Below are 20,464 nucleotides of genomic sequence, written 5' to 3' on the forward strand. Positions count from 1 at the left end.
CAACTATTCTCAGTAATATTTTGTTATCATATCTTAAATCCTGATCTAAATCATTTTCATCATAGGGGCTTTATTATCACAGAGGATCACCTCTTTGAGCCATGAGAGAAATATTATTATTTCATGGGAAGGTTCCTTAGTGCCAAGATATTGATCAGTTAGTAGGTTCTTCAAACCCCAAGCTTCTAAGTGGTTTCTTTAGTTCTAAGGAAAGCCACCCTTGGTGTTTTTATTAGCCCTAGATAAGATACTACTCGATTACTAGAGGAGGATATCTCAATATGCAAATATGAGAAGGTTCTTTAGTGCTAAGTTTTTATTAGAGAAACAGTTTCTTATGACCACAAAATTCCTAGTGGATTCCAAGGCAAGCCACTCTAGGTGGCTTCTTCAGTCCTTAGACAACCATACCAAGATGAGAGTTCAACATGGGAAGGATCCTCATATGGATAAGCTACCAATGGATAAAGATATCACCTATCCATAGAATTCCTCAAACAAACTTGTCGTTAGTTACTCTTGATACCCACTGTTGTAAGCAAACTCAACCAGTGGAAGGTACTCCTCCCATTTCTTCTATTGATGCATCACATACATCCTTAACATGTCCTATAATAGCTTGTTGACACTCTCTATTTGTCCATCTGTATGCGGATGATAAGTCGTGATCAAGGCCAACCCTGTCCCTAATCCCACGAACATCTCCTTCCAAAACTTGGAATTGAAATTAGCATCCCTATCCTTAATCTTGCGAACATCTCCTTCCAAAACTTGGAATTGAACTTAGCATCCTTGTTTCACACAATATTCCTCGAGACACCATGTAGCCTCACTACATCTCTAATGAATACCTATGCTACATCACTATCTGAATATGTGGACTTCATTGGAGTGAAGTGCATAACCTTTTTCAATCTGTCAACCATGGCCATGATGGAATCATGTTGTCTAGTTGTCCTTGGAAAACCTATGATAAAGTACATAGAAATGACCTCCCATTTCCATTCTGGAATTAGAATCAGCTGCAGTAATCCACCTGGATTCTTACACTCTACCTTTACATGCTGACAGTTCAAGCCTCTAGCCACAAACTTTGGCACGTCCTTCTTCAGATTCGACGAATAATAAAATTTACTCATTGTTGTCAACGTCTTATCATATCCTAGGTGAAATGAATAAAGTTTTTCATGAAACTCTCCCAATATAGTCTTATTGAGCTCACTATTGTTTGGAACATAGGTCATGTCCCTAAATCTTACCAAACTGTCTGTTGTAAGGTGATAGTCCACATCTTGATCACCTACACCCTATTGTAACTTGTGCATAAGCTCCATGTATTTGTCATCGTGCTTGCCTTCCTATGACATTTGATCTTGTAAGTCTATCCCATAAGAACTCATAGATTCTATGTGACTCACCTGTATTCTCCTGCTAAGAGCATTGACAACCCTATTCTCTTTTACTTTGATGCACCTGATCTCAAAGTCAAACTCATTGATCATGGAAAACCATCTAGCTTGCTTGGCATTTAGATTCAGTTGGTCAAATAGATACCTCAATCCACTGTGATCACTCATCATTACAAATCACCTTCCAAATACATAGTGCCTCCACATCTTCAAAGCATGGATGATCACTTCCATCTCAAGGTCACGTGTCAGATAATTATGCATGTGCTCATTTAGTTTTTGTGACTCATACCACTCTACCTATCTTTCATGCATAAGGACTCCACCAAGTCCTATCTTGCAAGCATCTTTACACACCACAAACTCTTTCTTTTGATCTCTCATCTTTAACCTTAGAGAATGTATCAACAACTTATTTAAGTTCTCAAAAAATTTTGCACATTCCTCTTTCCATTCAAATTTATTACCTTGCATCTATAGTGACATAATAGGATATGAAATCCGAGAGAAGTTCCTAATGGACCTCCTATAGTAACCTTCTACCCCCATAAATGATCTTACCTTTTCCACATTTCTAGGAGCTACCCACTCCCTGATAGCCTGTATCTTCTCTAGATATATTACTACACCTTCCTTCGAAAACAAATGTCCTAAGTAATGTACCTCTATCTAAAATTAATAAACTACATTTACTGAGCTTGACATATAATGATTCTCTCTTAGAAATATCAACACTGTTGCTAAATATTCGGCATGTTATTCCTCATTCTTAGAATATATCAAGATTTCATCAATGAATACAATAAAAAACTTGTCCAGATAAGGATGAAATACACTATTCATCAAGCACATAAAGGTAACTCGATCATTAGGCAAACCAGATGGAACGACAACAAACTCATAATTCCCATAGTTCATTCAAAACATTGTATTGTATATGTCCTCTTATTTAATGTGTACATGATGATATCCAGATCTCAGATCAATCTTAAATACCACTTATGTTCCCTTCAACTGATCGAACAAGTCATCAATCTTCAACAATAGATACCTTTTTTTTATGTTCACCTTGCTGAGCTACCTATAATCAATGCATAACCTGAGATTACCATCCTTCTTCAAAAAAATACCAGTGCACCCCAAGGATATACACTTCGAAAATTTATCCCTTGCCAAGCATTTCCTTCAACTCTAAATTCAACACTACCAACTCTGATGTGCTCATCCTATAAGGTGCCTTTGATGCTGGTGTTTCCCCTAGTACCAACTCAATAGAAAATTCCACTTCCCTGTGAGGCAGAAACTCTAAAATATCTACTGGAAATACATCTTGAAACTACTACAATATCATGTACTTGCTCAATAACTCTCCATCCTCATCCTCCTTACCTTTGTTACTAGAAATTTTCACTGCAAATAACACACACCCTTTTTTGTGACTGTGTTTTTCCTGCATAGTTGTCACCATTCTAGCTGATGTTTCCTTCTTCTTACCCTACAAGATTATTTCTTCTCCCTTTTCATCCAAACACTCAATGGCTTTGTCATAACAATCCACCTTAGTCCTGTGAAGATACAACCATTCCATACCCAAAATAATACTATACGGTCCCAAATGAAATACATTCAAATGTGTTGAGGTAGGCTTACCATTCAACTCAAATGCAGAAGCTCCTACCCAATGATGAACTCTTTTCTTTGTACCTGTAGCCAACTTCACCAACCAAGATTTTTCATGCACTCTTTTTATTCAAAACACACTTATCCAACGTTACAGGATTAGCATAATTATAATTAGATAAAAGGTCAATCAAAATAGAAACAAATTGAGCACAAATCTTACCATCCATACCGATAAAAAATGCCTAATGATCTACTTGTATATTATCCAATGCTGCATACTTATGAGGATTTCTCTGCCCAACATCCCAAATAGTCTTCACCTCATGTGCACTATAAATCTGAGACCTACCACCCTAACTCTACTGACATTCCTTCTCAAGATGCTCCTCACCACATGTCCAACACTTCAACTATATTGTATCATCACCTCTATTCCGTTGCCCTCCATGTTGTGACCCATGTCCCTATGTAGCCATGTTGAACTTCTTGTAAGGTGCCACATTCTCTTTCTCACCTACATCCTAAAGTCTTGTTCTTTTTGACTGCCATTTACCTTTTGATTTATCTTTCCCTTTACAACGTTGTTGTAACTTTTTTTTATGCTTTGATTTCTCATAACAATGCTTTATTTTCCCAATGACTTCCTCAAGTGATCGCGGTTCATCATACTCAATCCGATCTCTGAATTCTAATGGAAATCCACTGAAAAATACGATACATACCTCAATAACTCTAGGAATGTTGTCATATAATCCTCATCTATCAATGATCCCATCTTTAGTTCATAAAATTCCTTAGCCTTACTGTCATAATACCTCTCTGACAAGTATTTCTTCCTAAAGAGTCTCTTGAACGCATGCCAACTCAACTCCCTTGTCCTAATGTCTCTAACCCGCTTCACATCTTCCCACCACATATTTTCTTTCCAATTGAGGCTGAAGATAACTATTCTCGGCTTCATACTGTCTGCGTACTCATGCAGCTCAAAGAAATTCTTCATCCCAAGTAAGCATGATTTTGAATCTTTCGTCTTCTTCAAATATCCATCAAAGGTAGGTGGCTTTGATTTCTTAAACTCATCCAAAAATAATGTCTTGTCACTCCTCCTGTAAGGGTGATAACATTGATGATTATAGTGCTTATTCGAACCATAACTAGAATATAACCTGTGTCCATCACCTCTGCTATCTAGAGTATCCAAAATCCTACCACCTTTGACCACGTCATCCCTATCAGCCCTGTTCCCACCATGTGATATACTTCCATATGCCCCATTAGTCCTATCCTCCCTCCCATGGCTGATCCAAAGTGGTCCCTGTATCTACAATTCTGACAAACTCTGAAGGATTACTGCATTAACCTTTGCTTATTTCCCATGTGCCTGAATGATCCTGTCATTATATACCTTGCAACTCCTTATTTCTACCTTCAAACTTCTCAATGTGTCTGCTAAGTCAAAAGAGTTCCCAACACCATGTTACTCATTTGATTCATAGGGAGAGTCTCATGAACTGTAATCTACCATGTTGCTTTTCATCTTTGATATTCTTCCTGCAAGTATACCATGTTAGCTAAACCAAAACATAAACATAATCAACATTCCTTAGTATAGTTTGGGGGGGGGGGGGATATCTCATCTGCAAGATCAACTAGATTATAATGATATATTTATAATGATAACCATATCAGAATTTAAAAGGCATTTCAACCATTGTCTAGTTATCAAAGCATGAACATACCAACCACATACCATGATGTCATGCATGACAACTATCACCATGCCAATGTATGCATAACAATATATGAACACTGACACGCATAACCAATGCATCACCAACATATACTCATGACGAAAACATATAATGACAACACCATCCACTTTCACATGGTGACACCCCTACAACCATGACCAACACCATGTATACACAACAAGCATATGGACAATAAGCATAAGTAACACATATGCAACCGACATCAATGCATGACCACCAAACACCGCACATCCAGTCCAAGGGGTGAACCATGCTATGATACCACTCTGTAACACCCTCCTCCCACATTTACCCAAGCTACCTGATCCATTGGGGTAAACATGCCACAAGAGGCTACTATGATGTGATTAAAATCCCCATGTAGAGTTAAGGAAGTGGAACTGACGGAAAAAAAAATAAATATGACCTTCAACACATACTACAAAACCTCCTGGAGACAATCAACCCTTCGAGGTGCTTAACCCCTTAATAAACTCAAAATTTCACCAATATAACACCCTAGCCGCTCCCTTGAAAATACATGCATGTGACTATAGAACTCCAGTCGCTCCCAAAGTAAGGACAAGCCTACGACTGTGGATTTTTTTAGCTAGTTTTGTGGGAGCGACCCTAGATTTTGTGCCACCTTTTTAGGGCCAGGACTCGAGCCAATGCCTAGAACTTCATGAAACTTTAAAAAATAATAAATAACACTAAAACAAAGGTAGTAATAAAAACATTTTATCAACGAATTGATTGGACCCCTACTATCCATGACAATAATTTCGTCAAACATGTCATAAATATGCATTCTAGAGGTCATAACAATAGATATGAGCATAGGGGTCTCATACTTATTTGAGAATTGATAAGAAGCATTGATGCCTTATCAAAATAGTTGTATTATCATATATTAGGCATATATTCATTGTACATTCATTTACTAAGAAAAACATGATGAGAGCCATACATCATGATAGTCATAAAACATACTCATACCAGCATATAACCAACATAAATAACAAGGATACAATTTCCATAAATACCACATATAAATCAATACATTTACACATGAAATACCAAGGAGAAGAAACTCTTATTAATGAATGCATAAGCCAACTAGGTTTGGGACTTCCATGTACCACCCAACCATAGATTAGCTAAACCAAACCTTTCTTTCAGCCTATCACCCCCATGCCATATTCAAAGCATGAATATGGGAATCATAGCCAAATTCAACTAGGGCTTCCCGAGGTTAAACCACCTCACCCTCATCAATAGAACCAAGCTTTACCGTAATCCCCATTGGATAACTAGGACCTCCATAAGCATGGATTCCACCAGATTTCTCCACCTACACCATGTGTAATTTTCTTGTCTCCTTGTCTCTAAGCTTAACCGTACATCCCTCCATACCACGGTAAATGATCCATAGGCCTAATAAATACTCCACCCTCTAGGCTTTACTATATATCTCGCCATTCACCGACCAAGGATTCCTAGGTTTGATCTAGGCTTTATCATATATCCCTCCATTCACCAGTTGAGGATTCCTAGGCCCACCAAGGCACACATTATCTAGCTTTACCGAAATCCGAGTCCAATTTAGGGATTACTAAGCCATGTGTTATTTATTTTAGAGATCCACCTCACTTAGTTTAAAAACCATTCGACAATCTAGCTCAACCAAATGCAAGAGAACCCATCACACCATGGTTATCCGAAAATGGAAAGTCAAGGCTGAAGTACACTAGTACACCTGGAAAAGCCCATGCTAATGATAGCAAGAAAACCAAGAACACACATGCATAACCATGCATGCCAAAACTAGCAAGGAAATCATATAATCAACTTGATACCTGCAAATAATCATGTTGTAGCCGCTTGATCCTGCACTTCCTTGCTTGGTCTTTGCTTCCCTTTTCCTTCTTTTCTTTCCTTGATCCAATATTGAAGTGCTCCAAGAAAACTCTAAGTGTCCAAGAGTGAGAGAGAGGGAGAATAGAGAGAGAACTCCAAATGTGAATTGACAAAATGTAACACTGAAAAAAGGTTACAAAGTGATCCTCAAAAGCCTTTTTATTAATGAGGCCTCTATTTTCTTCATTTTCCATTATTTTCCTTCATTTTCCTCCTCACATGTAACATGTGGCCTTTCACCTTAATTTCCTCATAATTTCCTTTATTTTCATAAATAAAATGCCAATTAATGCCACTTTGCCTTTCCAAAGCCTTTTCCATTGCCTTTGCCAATTTCCTTAGCCATAATAAACCAAATGAACACCCACACTAGGATGTCTTTCCAAACATTCATCTTGGAATAAGTGTCCCATAACCATGGTTATTATTAAATTTTATTGCATAAAATTTTGACCACCGATGTTACAAAGAGAAGCTCATTTTGAGCCACCTTCATGGATGCCATCTCGTTGTCCATTATACCCACGGGCCAAAATAGCCCGCTTCGATGTCATACTATCATTCATTTAGTCATGGATAATGATATGTCAATTAAAATCAAAGTTAGAGAGCTCATTTTTTTGTTGTTTCTACTCACATGACAATTTTCAACTTGCACATAATTTCTTTTTTGCTTGTTATTGTATTCAGCAGCAGTATTCCAATGATGGCCTTTTCTATCCCATCTTCCCATTTTCAACCTTCCTCATCTACTCATGTTCCTTATTTATGCATAGGGCCTCCTTGGATCCCTTACCAGAGCCCCGTGGCTTTCCTTCCACGCCCAACCAATGTCCCCGAGGCCCACAAAGCATGAAGATGAAAGGAAAACCCCAAAGGAAAAGAGGGAAACTGTAAAAATAAAGAAATTCATGACAACAATAATAAAATCACCAAGAAAAATAGCATGGCCATGTGCAATCCAATAATTAAAGGGAGAATTCAAGAATAAATCATTCAAGGAACACAAAACATAAAATATTCAACAACATAACAACTCAATCCCAATGAGTTTTGGTGTCCCACAATGGATCATGATTAAAAGCTCACGAAATTTCCAACCATTCCTTCCTGTTACACCATGCCAAATTAAAAGCTTCTTTTAAAACCACTTAGTCTAGCTATACTACCACATGCATTCAGTTGTTACTTTTATTCATGAAAATTACACATCATATTCTACCATACCATGTTACCAAGCATGGTATCCTACAACTGTACACACATCACTGTCATTCGTTAGTCACATGTCTTCAAAATATAGGACATAATTGGTCATGATTGTATCTCATAATAATTTCCAAAATCAATTTTTTCATATACATGAGCATATAAGTTCTTTTATAGTCATACCTACATAGGTTTAGAAATCAAATTTCTTTTATACCAAAACCATCAACATCCAATACAGTGAGCCTCTTTTCACAGTCCATCAATTCATGGAATCTAAAATCTCATATATATATATATATATATATATATATATATATATATATATATATATATATATATATATATATATATATATATATATATATATATATATAGATATATATATATATATATATATATCTATATATATATATATATATATATATATATATATATATATATATATATATATATATATATATACTCCATTCAATTTCCCTATCTTCAATGCCTGTTTGTTGGCAGAAGTCAATGAAATTCCTATAATCCTGAAGTGGCAGAGAGTCGTATTGTGCCAATATCTTGATCTGAAATTGCATCCATTGTTCTTTAAGGAAGATGACATATGATTTGTATTGCTTCCTACACTGGATGGACTCCATGGAAAAGCTTTCCATGGTGGAAATTTGTGTTGAAAAATTGTAGCAAGAAAGGCCCAATTTGACTTTAACCTTAGTCAAATTGAGTAAAATAAAATTTCCACATCAACAAGACAACTTGGAGGAATTTAACTAGTGTGAAATGGATCTTGTCACTCATTTAGACCAGTAAATTCGAGTTAGAGGGCTTGAAGTTTAGTTATGCATGTGTGATTGCTAAAATTTAGCAATCTAGTTCATTTATTTTAGTTATACTTAGTTAACTGACCCCTAACTATTGATAGAATCAGTTGAAGGTTAGTTGTGCAGTGCGACAATAGTGTAGCTTAAAGATATTTTAGTTAACTGATCAATCAACCCAAAATAGCTAGTATAAGTAGAAAATTTGAGTTCCTCAACTGAAGTGGATATGATAAGGTAATGTAACAAGCAGTTGTAAACTAGTTTGAGGGTACAAGTGTTGTATTCAGTCAGATGATAAATCCTTGGGAATTGCACAATAAATTGGAGGAAATTCCTAAATAATATGGGCTAATTTCCTGAGTTGCGTAAGGAAATATGAGTCTTGATGAGAAAATCATTGGCTAAGTGTTGGCCATAGTTTGTAATTGAGCATAGAGAATAGTTATTCTTTTGTAGGTTGAGATCAGAGCTAGAGCTAGAAATTGTAATATATTATATATTCATCTGATTAATGTGAAGAGGCTTGAGGCTTATTTTCCCCAGTTGGGTTTATTTATGGTTTTTCTTATTGAATTTCTATGCATTTTGTTCTAAATTGTGAATTTGATTTCATAGATCAGTAGAGTAAAACTATGTCTCTTATTTTAGATTAAATCTCTTGAGAAGTTGTAATTATATAAACTTTATACATGGTATCAGAGACCTAAATTCACATTATAACTAGTATTTTGAACTTGTCCCTTAGGAATTTCGAATTTGTAGCTTCTGTGAAGAAGCTTTTCTTCTGAATTGAGAGGATGTATTTCAATGGAATCAAATTTCATAGCCTCAAAAGATCGAATGGAAGCAATGCTCGATGATAATGGTGTGTTACAATATGTTAATACTAACATTGCAAAACCCCAGTAGTCAGAGGGACAACAATTATCCCAATTGAAGAAGGATGTTGCAAACACCAAGAGAATTATTTTGGAAGGTGTGAAGGGACCATGTGGTCTCAAATATAAATGGAAAAGAGACACAAATTTCTATGTTGAAGACACTAACTGAGCTATTTGAAAATAACAATGACCAGAGAAAATTGGCCCTAAAAGAAAAACTTTGAAACATAAGGATGGAGAAAAATTATACCATTCCACAATATCTCTCCAGATTTACACAAGCTCGAGATAAGCTTGGATGGGTTGGGTTGAATGTTGCAAAAGATGACCTGGTAAGCCTAGCTCTTCTAGGACTTCCTAAATCCTAGCACAACTACCATACTCTCTACATGGAAAGGAAAAATTATCAAATTAGAAAATGTTCTGGTCTTATTTGGTTCAAGAATAGTTCTGGAGGAATACCAAAGATGGAACTTCATCCTTAGCTTAGGATGAAGAGAATTTTGTCTTAGCTCGAAGAGGAAGAGGTTTAAAAGGGAAGAGGACCCAAAGAAAACTTGAATTCAGTTAAAATAATGGCAAGAAGAAGCACTTGAGAAAGATAAAATGCTTCCACTACCATGAATTGAGGCACTATGGAAACAAATGTCTACACAAGAAGTCTACCAAGATGCCTTCAAGAGGATCATCAAGTGAAGCACAAACTTGACAATTCAAATTAGACTTCACCCTAATAGCATGAATGTACAACACTGTTATGGGGATTGTATGGTACCTTGATTCCAGTGCCTCATTCCATATGACAGGGTGTAAGGAGTTTTGCAAAATCCTAGAGGAGAAGTATATCCATATGAATATTGAAATGATGGATGATGGGAGGTACAATGGTATAAGAATTGGTACTGTCACCTTTAAGAGGAAGAAAGCCTCTCCCCTTTTCCTCAAAGACATTATGTTTGTACCCGAGCTAAAAAAGAGCCTCATCTCTATAGCAGTTTTGGAGGATCATAGCTATGATGCAATTTTTAGTAAAGGGAAATCCTTTTTGAGGCACATAGCTACAAGGGAGGTGAAGTAGATTAGGATTCAAGTGAAGAACCTACACAAACTAGAGGTGGGAGATTGCACTGCATTGAGTAGCAAGGCTGATAAAGTGCCTAATAGAGATGTTGGTGAATTGCGACATATGAGATTGGGTCATCTACATCATGGTGCCTTGAATATCATGCAACAAATTACCACAAGCCTCCATAAAGGCTCCCTTGACCAAAAGGATGTTTACAAGGGTTGCACATTGGGGAAATATGCAAAATCCGGTTTCCATGATCGTGAGAGTAGAGCAGATGTAATCTTGGATCAAGTCCACTCTAATGTTTATGGACCCTTTTATACATCCTCTAGAACAAGACATAAGTACTATGTTATTTTTATTGATGAATTCTCCACAAAGTGTTGGATCTTCTTCATGTGGAAGAAGGATGAAGTTGTCTCAAATTATGTTGAATTCAAGGCATTAGTGGAGAAGGAGACTGGGAAGAAGGTGAAGGCTCTCAGGAGTGACAATAGAGGTGAATTTGTTTCACATGCCTTCAAGGATTTATGTGTGAAAGAAGGTTTTAGAAGAGACCTTACAACACCCCATGTTGTCTTAGTGGGTCTTGACCTAGGTTCAAAGTTAGTTTTTCAAAACAAATCCCTACACTACTGGCCCTTTTGGCATCAATCTGCAGAGCGTGGACTGAAGTCTCACCCGAAGCAGTATGGGGGGATGATGGAACCATGTTTACGCACCCAGACATTACTGTAATGTCATTTTATGCCCTAAACCTACCTTCATGCAGATCGATAATCCTTTAGGGCTTATCGATAAAACTTCCTTTAATCAACCTCTACACCTCCATGAAGTTCTATGACTGTCTTTCGTAGAACCTAAATAGGTGAATCAACCACTTATGTGCATCTGTGATTACTCCTAATCCTGTGTTTACCCAGATTGGGCTAAGCATTGAGAGCTTTAACATGTAGTAAGATATGCTTCACGTAAACATTTTATATTAAGTGCTTTCACATAACAACATCAATTATGTAAATTTGCGCATCAATACAGTATTACTCCATAAACCCATCATTCATTACAGAATAAAAGTGCATTCATTCATGATGAAAGTAAATGGACAAAACGCAGAAATTTATGGAATAATCTTTGTTAATACTTCAGTTCTTCTTACAGACTCAAGAGTTCCCTACGCACTCAACTGCGGGGTCCATGCACTCAGTTGTGGACCCTACTCTAGGCCTCTGCGCACACAACTGCAAATCCTCTCTTCTACTCTAAGACTTCTTCTCTCTTTCCTCTATTGACCCATTACATTCATCTTCATCATCGATACTACTACCTTAGACATCCTAAGACACACCTTTTTATACAATCCCATGGTCCGCAGACCATGGGTAGATCTTCAAAAGGAAAATCAACTTACATAAAAGAAGGGTAAAACCATTTATGACACTTTACTATCTACGCACTCTCCAAACACAACTTGTGGAGAATTTACATTCTATAAAACAAAACTTGGGCTATTTTCCCCAAAACGGAACCTAGGGGACCCTGTTCCAATAGACCCCCAACACAAAGATCATGATTCGCCCTCGAGTCACTCTACTGGAGTGGAGATCTTACTGCAGAGACATGCAAACTCTACTTGTGCCACTTCTACCTCAGTCGTGCTCTGCGTGGTTGCCTGTTTGATTTGCTCCACCAGCTACTCTCGTGTTGGTTCCACACAGTCTTCCTTGAGTTTCTATTGCATGCTCTATAGGCCTGCCAACTTCACCTGAATTTTGGTGAAGATAAGGTAGGCCTCATCTAGCCAAGGCCCTAATCTAGCCTTGATGACCACCTCTTTCCTTTGCGATGCTTCCACCTATTCAAGCAGTTGTTTTGCCTCCTGCAGCTTGGCCATTCATTGTGCTATAGTGATGGTGCGCGTTGTCAGTCTCGCTTCATAATACTACTACTACAATTGACGGGCTTCTATATTTAACCTATGTAGGTTGGGACCTTCCTACAGAGCCATGACTACCTCCATGGATTGCTCGAAAATCTCGGTGCAATCCACCACCATGGCATTCACTGCTACGACTCCATCATTCACAGCGGCTTCGCACTGTTCTCTGACCTCTGGCGAAGTTGAAGGTTGTGACTTCAACTTTAACTCTGTGATTTTTAGATTTAGTTCAAACCAAACCTTAGCCATTTCCATCTTCACGTCATGCACACCTGCAGCCAGCTTCCTGATCTTCACCTCCGACAACACTTCCTCTAGGATATGTAGTTCAGGGACTTTTCTCCATGCCTCAACCACCACAGTTGCAGGCTAGTTGTTCTGCGCCTGAACTTTATTCTGTGCCTCCAATGCTGTTGATTTCTCCACGAACATTTGTTTGTTGTTGACTTTGTACTCATTTATTAGGCTCAACTCGTGCTTCTCCTCAGCCTTAACCTCTACTCTCACACCTGCCTATAGTGTGTGAAGAAACTCACTAGGGAGCGCGGCGAGGTTAAGGCCAATATTCTTGAAAGAGCTAAAAATAGCCTTGTCAGTGGCTACCTCCATGCTCAAAGCTCCATCAAGCACCGCGACTGCCTGGAGGTCCAATGACCAAACCATCTCTACAGTTTGCATGGTTCCCGGTGCCAAACTTGTTGATACAGTGTTGTTATGTCTTGCACCTGCTTGGATTCTAGTCGTTCAGATCTGCAGCTCGCACAGATCCTTTTGGATGGTACTCAATGCCTTCTTTTGCTATTGCTCAAACTGTTGTAGTAGTTCTATAGTAGTATCCCACACCTTGTCTCTAATTTCATCCAGGTCGCCATCCGTCAAAGTAATTGGATCCAGTGACAACTTGGTGGGTTTTGTCTTCTTCCGTGATCCTTCCTTTTCCTGCTCCCTGTACTACTTCAATTGGAAGGGAGTGTTCTCCTACTGCTCATCGACACCCTGCTCTGACCACTCTTCCTCCTCCATTTGGGGCGAAGGAGACTTCTGACTTATTTTGGAGCCATGCTCCTCCTTCTATGCTTATTTCTTTATGGCGCGCTCCACTTCTACCAAGGCCTTCTCCTCGGCCTCTTTCTTGTGCTTTTCAGCCAACTATTGAACCTTCTATTTGGCAGCATCCTTCTTCTTCTTCTCTGTAGATTTGCTAGTCCCTATGGCTAGGTCGAAAGGAGAATGCCACTCTATGGGCCAACGCTTGATGACCTCTTCAATAGTGTCATCTGTAGCAAGGTAGGGTAGGTCGAACCACTTTTGCTCAAGATCCTTCGCACCTGGATGTATACATGGTGGAAGTCCACTTTGAACTCCGCATACCCTGAGAGTTGTTCAAACATAGTTGGTGACAACCGCGGCTTTTGGTTGATGGTCGTGCAAATTCTCGCCTCCATCAGTACCCAAAATACTTTGCTATTTGTGACCCACGCAACCTTTTTCGTGGCCCAGAGAGATGAAAATTTCGCATCTTACGGTAAATATTTCTCCAGTGGAGGAAACTGGTTTTCCTCTAGAAACTCCCATGTGACGATCACTATCGAGAAAAACAACCACAAATAGTGGAATGTCTTACTCTCGTCCTGTGCCTCTCTGTAGTTTGCGAGGAACTCGCTACACAGGTAGTGCACCTAGTTGAACTGTATGCCCTCCGCACACTGTGCTGCCAACGAAACCACTACTGCTGGTACCTCGTCTGCATGACACTTTCTCATAACCTTGCTAGCTAGAATCTGCATGGCAACCTTTACCATGAGGTCAGTTATTGAAGTAATTGAGTACCCACGCGGCTTCTTCACAAGTTTAAACTTGTCCTTCATCCTCTCAACGAGGTCACACTTACTCATCTTTCTGCCAAACACCTTGGCCGAATTTAACCCACAGTGTGGCAATAGTGTGATCTGATGGATCAACATATCACTAATGGGGATCAACGCATTCACCCATAAGCACCCGTCATGCACCAGGCACAAAAACTACTTAATGATGGTAATGTTTATATTTGACCGATGATAGTGGGGCACCCACAATAGGTTCAACAACCCTGACTTGTTTACTCCGCGAATCCATTCCACAGGCTCCAAAGTAGTGACACCAGACTCTTTGTAGAAGACCCTCTACATGAAGGTGTCAGTAGAAAGGTCAGGAAATTGCTCATGTTCTACCAAATCCCAATCTTCGAGCTTTAAGTGCAGGATCTGCACTAGGCACAGACCTTCAAAGGTGATGTTCTCCGGTAACAAGGGTGTGTTGAGGAGGAATTGTCATGCATCTGGATCCTTCGAGACCTTCACTTTTCCCTTGCATGGAGGGATAAACTTCGACAACCTAGATATAGGGTCTGCCCCCTCAATGTCTATATCTTATGTGCCTGCCTCAGCCTTCAGGTCCATCAGCTTCCCCTTGTCCTTCATGCTCAGCTTTTCTTTCCTCTAGGCCTATGTAGTAGCATGCTTCCTCGGTGACTCGGGCACTGGCACTGGCTTCTTTTGCTTATCCTTCTTTGGTTTGGCGACCTCCCTCACCGGCATAGGCTTCGGCCTAGGCAACCTCGGCGCCGTAGGCACTGCAGTTGGAACCTCCATACTCACAACCTCTGGAGCAGCTCCCTCAGAGGCAATAGCTTCCCTAGTACTAGCGATCCCAGCTGGTCCATACATTATGCTAAGAATAAGTCACTGAGTATCTTCAAATAACTCCTAAAACACAGAGGCAGCGACCAAATCCATGTAAAGTTGAGGATTCATGAACACTCGACAGCTCAACACAAAAATTCTCAAGATGCAAAGTGTTTCTCGTTGGATGGCCACATGTAATTTATATGCGTTCAAATTCAAATTCGACTGTTTCCCTCAAAATCAGTTCATAAATGTTAGATTGGCAGCAGATTTTCAAATATTTCATTCTTAAATTCAGCCTTAAATGTCACCCCCCTGCTCCTCTTAATTGTCTCATCATTGTCAAATCATGAACAATGACGGTAATGGTCACCTTTTGGCTATGCTGCACAGTCTCCCCCCCTGTAGCGCAACTCTCTTCGCATTTCTTTTGGTACTATGACACCCTTTTGTTTCAAGCAAACCCCCTGTCGTGCAGCTATACAAACCAAGCAGTGTAGTTTATAGTCCCGTGCTTCCTTACAGTGACCTAGAGCGCTAAGACTGTGCTACCATCATGTAGTCATTAGGTTGGATCCCCAGTGTATGGCTTCAATCACATTCCATTTACCATTCCTGGAAATGGATCTCCATTCAATTTCACGAGCTAAATTGCTCCACCATCGGTAATCTCTTTTATGACATATTGCCCGAGCCAATGCATCTGAAATTTTCCTAGAAAATTTTCAAAATTACTGTCATATAATAAAACTAAATCATTTACCTTGAAGGTGTGTAGTTTGGTGTTTCGATTGTGCCATGCCTCTTCATGTTCCTTCTGAACCTACTGATGGAATCCAACCAAAAATCTGTCTTCCTCGAGCTCTCCTAGCTGTATGAGCATTTATTCTAAGGCTCCATGGTCTGCCATTCCTATAAAATTAGCTATGTGTAGACTAGGCACAATGTACTCCATAGGCATCATAGCCTCTATGCCATAGACCATGTTGGGTGTGGAACTTGATTATCTTCTTTATTCAAAAGTATCACGCATTGGACCCCAGTTCATAATGTGGCAACAACGTAGCCTATAATATTTTTGCTGCAAGTGGGGTCCACAGGGGGGTAGCAGTGATCTTTAGGAGCCCCCTCGTGGTGGGGGATCGGGGACAGCGCCCCCGAAGCTAAAAATAGATGTAAAATTGCCTTGTAAAATGTTGTCATTTTGTAGTCAATCTAGGTCGTTCATTAGGAGGATATCTGACGGTATAAGTTATGTTTAATTTAGGGTTTTTTTCCCTAGAAGGAAACCCCTCGCTATATATGAGGGAATTGTATTGTTTCCATGTAGATTTGTATTTTGAGCGAGAAAGAGAGGGGATATTGTGTGAGAGCGAAGAGGGAATTATAGCGGATCTGCTATAGGTTGTATCTCTTCAATTTGTTGGATAATATAAAGGAAGGACTGGCTGTTTCTCCATGGTTGTAGCCTAAATTGGGTGAACCATGTATATTTGTGTCTCTCTTGTTTTATGCATTTTTTGTGTTTATACTTTTGCAATATATTTTATGTGTTCCATTGCTCTTTAATATATAATTTTCTAACAACTGGTATCAGAGCCAAAGGTCTATTTGGCTAATAAACTTGCAGGAGAGAAGGGTTCCTAGTTCGAGTGGGAGAAATGGTGGAATATGGTAGGTTTAGGTTCAAAAAATTTAATAGCTAAAACTACCAGCTATGGAAGATGCAGATGAAAGATTATTTGTACCAGAAATATCTATACCAACCATTGAGTGAAAAGACAAAGAATTTGACGAGTATGACAGACACAGAATGTGATATTCTCGACAGAAAGGCACTTGGAACAATACGGTTGTGCCTAGTGGCATCGATAGACTTTAATATTTCAAAGGAAACGACAACAGAGGGTTTAATTTCGACATTGGCCAAACTATATGAAAAACCCTCAGCCTCAAATAAGGTATTTCTTATGAACCATTTATTTAATATGAAGATGTCAGAAGGTGGATTTGTTGCTGATCATTTAAATGAATTTAATAGAAGTACCAGTTAGTTAAGTTATATAGGGGTAACTTTTGATGATGAAGTTAGGGCTCTGTTATTTTTGTGCTCATTGCCAAAAAGTTGGAGTGGTTTAGTTATGGTCATTAGTAACTCCGTCTCTGGATCTAGTACTTTAAAGTTTGATGTTGTTGTCGATGTAATCCTTAGTGAGGAAATGCGACGGAAAAGCTCCAATTAGACATTAGGTAATGCTTTGACTGCAAAGACTAGGGGAAGAAAAATGGAAAGATAAAAGAGCCCAGGATATCAAAGTAAGACAAGGAAAGGTAGATCCAAGTCTAGATAAGGAGTAGTGTGCTGGAAATGCAGGAAGAAAGGATACCTGAAGAATGACTATGAGTCTTGGAAGGGAAAAGGAGACACGCAATAAGCAAACAATCATGAAGCGAATGTGACAAGTGATGTGTTGTAAGATGCTTTGATTCTTTCTGTTAGCTCTGCTATGCAACGCTAACTTTCTAAGATCCTAGAGGAGTTTTGGTTTGTTTGGTTGTGCTCAAACAGGTTTCACATTTGGTCACTCTTCCCTTCCTCCTCCACCCCGCTTAATCTCCTCCATCTCCATTTCCCTATTCATCTCCTAAACCCGGCAAAATAGCCCCTTTGACTTTAGCCCTGAGCGCAAAACCCCAACCCGCCATAAAACCTCACCCATACGCCCTCACGCGCTCATAAACCCCTCATCGTTTCACCATCGTTTGATCATTCCCTACCGATCCAACGGCTCCCATTGTGCTCGATAAAGCGACCCGCTCTACCACTCCCAACCGTCAAATCATCTCTGCCAAGATCTGACGGTCTTCGCTTTCATCGTGCCAGCAACCTAACCGAGCGTTAGTGCATGATGAGAGCGGTTTTTCTCTCTCATCTGCTGCTACATGTCGATCGCTAAATGGAATCGCACGACCCCGAGAATTTACCACTCAATCGCCGAAAGCAATGCGATGAATACCATTACCGCCCGAACAATCTACCCTGCCCTATAAACAACCATGCAACTCTGTTTCTCGACAACCATCTGATCTGTCTACTGAAGATCCAATGGCTCTAACTCACCCCGCTCCCAACTCAGCTGATAGCCTCCGCCGAGCCATCTCTGCCATCCATTTTCCTGATCCGACATTCATCCTTCTCTCTCATCCCCACTATCCATTTGCCCATGCATCCCACGTCCTTGACCATTCTGTTCGCCTGAAGAAGGAGATGACCAGCTATGCCAATATTAGTCACTGTTAGACCCCCAACAACCATATTTAATAGAAAGCATGGCCAAGGGAGAAAAGGACAAGCATGAGTTTGTAACTAAATTTATTAGTTATGGAATCTACAGGTACGAGCACTCCAACAGTCCAAAAGGACAGCACAGCACCTGAACAGATCAAATTCACCCACTGAAGCAAGCAAACACGTTCAAAGACTCCATCAAGTAGTTAAATGTAGTTGGTGTTCAATTATGACCCCTCCATACCTAAGTGGCCAAGTGCCCTTGTAATGTAAATATATAAATACTCAGAAACAATATGTAATTAAGGTTGGCATTTGATGTGAGGTTCAACTTATGGAGACTGTAGATATTTTGTCACTTTCAGCGTCTCATCTTCATTTCAAGCTAATATCAAATTCTTTTGTTGTTAACTGCTCACTTTCCATCTTCCTCTATTCTAAGCTTGTGCCTGATATGTTGTGTTCTTGATCTTTTGAGGTTTAGCACTAGATAATTGTCATCTTATCTATGTGTTAGATTGTTGAATGTATCACTGAATAGGTTACTCAGGTTCCTTTCTATCTGATGCAAGAGAGCTGTCATCCTATCTTTGCATTAGAAGATTAGATTTACAGATTTCTTTACTAGTTGCAGCCGGTCATCACATGGTCTTGTGCATCTGCTGGTGTGCTTAATATTCTTCATATTCACCTAATACCTAAAACTGTGAGCATTGGTGGTCTAAAGCCTTGTAATCTGAGGGTGTTCACGCATGTCTGGAGGGAAACAAAGTAGAAGTGGTTATCTGGCTTGAACCAAACCATCATTCCTTCCATTAAACCTTGCAACAATAGTTGAATTTATATGTTACTAGGAATCTCCGAGCTACAACCTAGGAGAGTTTCTTGGAATCCTAACATAATTGGCATCACTGTCAGGGCTGGTCTCCCCTGGGAGAATGACACAGATCCAACTTTGATGATAGAAAAAGTTTGGACACATTTCTAGTTGTCATCATCTATCTAGTGAATCTACTGGACGACCAACCTTTTGGCGACTCCACATCACAGTCCTGGCTGAGTTTGTGAGGCATACTTGGAGAAATCCTCAGAAATCACTAGCTAACCCAGTGCCTGACCCTGAGAAAGTTTTCAAGAAAAGCAAGATATCATGAAGCTTTTCTATACATTGAAGACCAGCAAAGGTATAACTTGAGGTCAAGAACGAGTAATGTCAAGGAAAATCCTGCTCAAAGAGCTGCTGTCCCCATAGAGCAGCAGACCAGCAAAGAGAAGTGACTGACAGCTGATCCCATCATCCTCAAAACAATAGCTCAAGAGGTAAGAGGCCTTGATAAGTCCCCTTCCCCTTTTAGTTTTGAATCAGAAGTCCAGAAGTTAAAAATATATGTACTTCTGATAGAACTTGCAAAGAGTGAGGTCTTTAAGAAGCCCATCCTTGATGCCCTTGAGCTAAAAGCCACACAAGAATCCATTGACTATGTGAATTTACAAGATGATAAACCTGTGGTTGTGCTTAGCCTAATGACTGAAACCGCTGATGACAATTCCCCATCATTTTATGTCTCCTTGACTGTTCATGACAAAATCCTACACAACTATCTACTGGACACAGGTGCCAGCCATAATCTGATGCCCAAAGTTGTCATGGAAGAGTTAGGCCTTGACATTACCAGACCTTATCATGATTTATTTTCCTTTGATTCAAGGAAGGTGAAGTGTCTGGGGTTAATCAAAGACTTAGCCATCACCCTAACTCAATTGCCCATGAAAAGCATGATGATGGATATTGTGGTAGCAGATGTTCCCCCTAAGTTTGGTATGCTACTTTCCAGAGGATGGATTAAGAGGTTGGGTGGGACATTACAAAATGACTTATCTTAT

General features: G+C 39.4%; 1 pseudogene; it reads left to right on the top strand.

Annotated features, from left to right (window-relative positions):
- Window positions 1-20,464, top strand: part of LOC149222874 (uncharacterized) — a 108,742-nt pseudogene that overhangs the window by 24,717 nt on the left and 63,561 nt on the right.

The sequence above is a fragment of the Pinus tabuliformis genome, chromosome Q (assembly GCF_031772625.1).
Source record: "Pinus tabuliformis cultivar Carrire ecotype Pingquan chromosome Q, CPIR1, whole genome shotgun sequence".
Taxonomy (NCBI): domain Eukaryota; kingdom Viridiplantae; phylum Streptophyta; class Pinopsida; order Pinales; family Pinaceae; genus Pinus; species Pinus tabuliformis.